Source organism: Phragmites australis, chromosome 15, assembly GCF_958298935.1.
Source record: "Phragmites australis chromosome 15, lpPhrAust1.1, whole genome shotgun sequence".
Classification (NCBI taxonomy): Eukaryota; Viridiplantae; Streptophyta; class Magnoliopsida; order Poales; family Poaceae; genus Phragmites; species Phragmites australis.
In genome coordinates, this window is record NC_084935.1 from 26,376,365 (window position 1) to 26,382,364 (window position 6,000).

A 6,000-nucleotide genomic window follows, 5' to 3' on the forward strand; every position below is an offset into this window, starting at 1 on the left:
TTATGTAGTTCCTATGAAATCTAAATTTTAAAATATTAGAAAGAAATTCCTTTGTTTTATGCCTTTGCCTTTATTTTAGATCCTAGAGCTAAAATAGAAGGTTTTCATAGGGTTCTCACAATTCTAGGTGATGCTCTTGTCCATGATCATTCTACTTATTATACTAATATTTATTCTAAGTTATTTGATGTTTATAGTAATATGAAACAAATTATGGCAGAGTTCGCCTACAACAATCTCCACTAACACCCACAACAAGTAAAAAGATGACAATATGGGGGGAAATATTTTGTGGGGGTTCTTCATCAAGAAGTTCAAACTCTTTATCACGATCATCTACGAGCGTCAGAATTTCAGCATCTGGAGGGGAGCTAACAACCTTCATCAACAATGATGCTATTAGCCATGAATAAGAAAATTTTAACATACTGTAATGGGGGCATAAGCAGAAGATGAATTATCCTATGATTTTACTGTTAGCGCAAGATTTATTAATGGTCCCTGTATCTACAATTTCTTCGAATGTTGCCTTCAGTCTTCCTAGAAAGATAATCGAAGAGAGAAGAACAAGTCTCACAAGTGAGATGATGAAAATACTCACCATAGTAAAAAACTGAGAACAAGATGAAGCGCGAATGCAATATATTGTAGAGAACAATCAGCTTGAAAATACATTCAAAAAATTGTATCTAGATGTTGATAAGAACGTGTAATTTTCAATTTTCTAAGCTAGGTTGTACTATTTTTTTCCCTTTTCTAGAAAGAATTTTAATAAGACAATCTATCAATAAAGCTTTTTTTAAATTAATTTTGTACCCTATTTTTTTTTATGTTTTTCTTTATTTTTTCGAAAGCGATTCACCACCCACCTCTCATACTGACCTATAAATAGCCACCATCCCAAACTCCCAGTGATCCCAAACTCTTTTTTTACTTGCTAGCTAGTAGCCACTTCAACAAATCAATTCCATATTTTCATTCATAGATCAAGACGTCGAGAACTCGCATGCAGGTCATCAATATAGCAACATTTTAAAAAGATCTTTAGAGTATAAGATTTGCTATGTTTAATATATGAAGTCATGTATTATGTGTTAAGTCTACGAATGGAACGAGATACTTGAGAAAACATATGACATGTTGCAAGAAAAAAAAATCTAGAGTTTCTAATGAAATCATTTAATTTTCAAAGTATAGGTTATACTCTTTTTTCTTTCTAATAAGAAGGTTTTTAACGAGATAAGCAATCAATAAAACTCATTTTTATCTATTTTCTATAAAAAATAATTTTGTAAATTTAATAGCTATTATTTTTTATTTTCCTATTTTCAGATGTCCTACGGGGCCGACTATGCACCGTCGTGCCGTCGGGCCGATCGTGCGTTGTGCACTGTCGTTCTGTCGGGCCGACCGTGCGTTGTGCTCTGCCATGCCCGTTAGGCCCCGCCGGGCCAGCACAATTACTCACGGGACATACCGTGCGTCACACCTCCGGCATACGGACCAGCATGACATGGTCTATTAACCTAATTGGGCCTGACGGGTTATGCCTAGCTAGGCTTGTGCTGAGCTAGCCCGACAAGCCTATCAAGGCAGGTCTGGAGATGACCTCGATTTTAAAGGCTTCTTGTGCCTCCGCTTCTCAAAATTAAATATTATGCTTCGATTCTAAATGCAGTCGATCCCCTGCCAGCTGAAGTTGCACAAAAATATGGAGCGCACTACAAAAACTTTTGATAACGTGTGTTTTGTAAACATTGATGTTCAGAAGAAGTATCGTTCAGTGAGCACATAGACCAGGACCTTCGGGCCTTTTTATGTTGGAAGCTAAGCCATGTTAGGCAACACTAGGCATTATGAAGCCGTAAATGAGACATGCGTTTTAATTTGACGCTACACTTTGTTATACCAAAGTGAGGCAAGTATGGCTGATTGGTGTTGGCTTCATGTCTACAATTGTAGCAAACCATAACTTTTGTGGCTGACAAGAGAACATGCCCTAAGGACCTAATAATGCACAAACTGCTTGTGCAACATTTTCGTTCAACAAAAGAGAACATGTTAGGTAAGATAACCAAAGAAGGACCATTTAATTTTTTGTCACCGTAAAAAAGTGTCCCTTCTCCCGAGTCACTGACACGTGAGATTACCTTAGTCACTGACACATGGGTTAGGGTGGTAAAAATTTTACCACCCACCCCATAAGGGTGGCAAATCCTGAATTTTCCAACCAAAGAATAAGCCTATATACAATAGTGTTGTTTTATAGGTTCTCTCGGTTTCCATGCAAGTTTAGAGATAACTTAAGAGACAGTACATGCTTTGGATTGTCTATTACATATCGCCAAATAACCGTATAAGATCTTTCAGGTACCTCACAAGTTATCTGTATTCGGTCCCCTTAAATTATTAGACCGACTCACCTAAACTAGGTGATCGATATTAACCTAATCACTAAGCACAATCAATTAGTAGTGAAATTGCATAATTAACTTAGTCTAACCTTGATTAGGCGAAGCCATTAGCAAATTGTCTTGATGGATTAGGGTAAAGCCGTGACAGGGTTCTGTACTTCGATAAAGACGAGCCGAAGGTGTAGAGGAAGCTGGCAGATCCGTTAGTGTAGTCACCAACAACACACCAGCGGCAGTGTCGACCTTCGGTCACCACGAGAGCTAACCTTTAGAACGGGAATATTAGGGTTTGCACGAGCCTCACAGAATTAATCTATGTGGCCACCGACTGACCCTTCTTTATATAGCGCTAGGTGATCGGGACTGAAATTGTAGAGAACCGTCCAAATAGTATTATAATTAATAATTAAGTCGATCATTTACACAATCACGACTGCAATGATTAATCAGAATACCATCCCGGTAGTCCTGCCATATGTTTTGTGCCCAAGATCAAAACACACCCCTTTCCAACATATGTCATCACAACAAGCATAATAAAAAGTGAGTAATGAAATTAGATTACAAGTCTTTAAGTGATTACAAATTTTCACCAAGGTTTACATAAACGAACACTAGGACTAAAACTATTTCAACTCCTAGTTGGTTAGAGTTACTATACAGCGGAATTAAGTTACATAACAATAAAAGATAGGCAACGCCATATGCCCTAATGCGCCACCCAAAATAGTGACACACGAGTCGATGAAACTACTTCTACCATCGCCAACATCGGCGGACGTGAAGTAGCAAAAAACTATTTCTTCCTCACCTGAAAAACAAATAAGTTACGTGAGTATGAAGGTACTTGCAAGATTTAATCCATAAAGGATATAAATAACCCGACACCAAGGAGGATGCATTTGAGGATGCGTAGTAAGGAATCAGCCTTAAGGTTAAATGATTTTTAATTGCAAAAGCAGAATTTGACTCAATAGTGTGAGCATCTACACTTAACCGACCGTACCTTCCTATCTAGAAATCCTAACATATCATAAATGTAACATTAACCATAAGGACTCGCCATCAACATCCAAGACCATCTCCTAACACACCATAACATCATCCCAATATCAAAACTCTACGACTGTTATAAATGGACAGAAGTATGCTCATGACTGAGAGTGTGGCAATTCAAATTGATCTTACACCTGTAGGGGTATCTCTTTGCCCACATGACACAAGGACCATTCGATTTGTGCTACCTGCTAAAGTACGCACAAGGGGTACTCGTGACAACCTTTTTCAATTGAACCCCGACCGTTTGAATATGCACCTATAGGTGCAGAGGTCCACTAGGGTTACTCCTGGAGCACCCTAGATACGTCTAAAGGTGCGGAGGTAGCTAGAACTATTCCTTGAGCAAACTAGATACCTCTATAACACCATAGGCTAATAGCTAAAAGGCCACAGCTACAGAAGGTATTATGCTTATCTTACCATTATCTCGACGTATGGTAAGTACATAAAGTGCTAGAGCTAACTGTAACAATGGACGATGCTTAATCGATACAAACGTTCTATGGCATTTGGGACTCCTTTCCCGACCTACCCCTAACATCGCTCATATCTCGTCTCATCCTCACACTCATACAACCCAATATCACTATTATCCTTGTGAACAATAATAACCCCTAAGCTCGCGGATGATGGCCCAACCACCGATCAACTTCTATCGATGACCTAAGCTTGCTAAGCACATCACATTCATTTTACGTTTGACAAATACATGAGAGCCACCCAGGTTACAATGGATCAAGGGATAAACAAAGTCAAGGTAGGGCAATGCAATGTTAGGATCTACCCACAAACCGACATTGACTCGCTAACATGCAAACATACATAAGCATAATTATTATATTAACATCACATGATCCAAAGTAATAGGTGGAGTATGCTTAGATGCTTGTCTTGTTGCTCAGCTTCCCAATTAACACCCATAAAGTCTTGATCACCCTCGAGGACACCCACGTCATGCTCCGGTCCTTCGATCTCTAATGAAGAGCACATGCAATGTGTTGAGCATTAATGAGGTGCAAATATGTATGCTACATGATGCATGACAATTTAGGATGTAGCAAAACAACAAGCTAAAAGTACAAAGATACGCAAACGAATGACGAAGTCTATGGTCTAAACAACATCGGAACTTCTAACTGGAAGCTGGAAGTTCCGGGTTGAACTTAGAACTTACGGGGTTTCTGAACTTCCGGGTCTCTGGACAGGGGTCCTCGGGTTGCAACTTTTGATAGACTCAGAAGTTACGGGTCACGGTCGGAACTTTCGGGTGAGGCCGGATCATCCGGACTATCTTCGAGGCAAGGGCTCTCGGTTAAAGGTAACTCAGATTAATTCGGAACTTCTGGGCTAAGGCTGAAACTTTCGGATGGTCAAAACCTCCAGGTGTGGCTCCGAGTAGGGCTCTCGGTTTGGCTTTGCTTGGTTTAACTCGGAACTTCCGAGTAGGGGTTCTCAAGTAGTTTTAACTAGGATTCCCTGGAACGTTCGGGTTCCTACAAAACATGTGTTTGCATCGATTTGTCAACCGATTCATCTTGCATGTTGAAATATAACCCACATAAGCATGTAAGGGCACTAAAGCAAAAAATTCTAGACCTAATTTACTCACTCCACAAGCACGAACACTATCCCTTGCTCATCCAAACATCTCATACTAGCTCTTTAACCTCAAGAACACTGGTGCTTCGCCATTTCTCGATTGCAGCTCCCAAACTCATCCAAAACCGAACTTAAAATATGCATTTCTACCATAAGATCCTAGGAGACTTACCCCACGTTCTGGCAAAGGTTGGTGACCGTCGGTTGGGGAAGAATCGGAGGAAATGGCCTGGAGAAGAAAGACCAAAGTGCTGAAATTTAAGAAAAGAGAGGGGTGACGAAAATGATTTGCAAAACCTCCAAATCTTCATGCATGCACAAAAATCTTGGATGGATGGAGAGCTAGAGAGGTGGGGAGTGCAAGGGTAACATATGCATACCTTTCTTTTGCCTCTTGAGGTGGGGTTTTGGGTGGAGAGTGGAGGGGAATGCTTGAGGGAAGAGGAGAGCAGCAACTCCCTTGTGCTGCTCGGCTTGAGAGAGAGGGAGAGGGGTGAGGTGCTGCTGCTGCTGAAAGAAAAGGAGAGGGGTGAGGTGTGGGGCCGGCCAAGCGGGTCCCACACGTTAATGAGACAACCATTTTCAGCTGCGAAATATTTTACACGCATAGCGATTATAAACAAGATGAACCCATTTTAAATGGATTCACTTGCCATACCTATGCACAACTTAAACTAGACGAAAGATCTAACGTCGAGTATTTTCATAACTCTAAACAAAAGTTAAACTGTCATTTAAAATAACAAACACTCATCATATGCTTATAGCGCTGCCAAGAGGGCTACTTGGTTTTTTAATATTGAGAATTAATTAGTGAAAATTTCTCCTTCATAAAAGCGAAAAGAGAAAATCAACAAAAAAATAGTACCCCACACCTCCAGAACCACTTCACTAGGAAGGCATTCCTTTTTAAGCCATTGCAATTCAC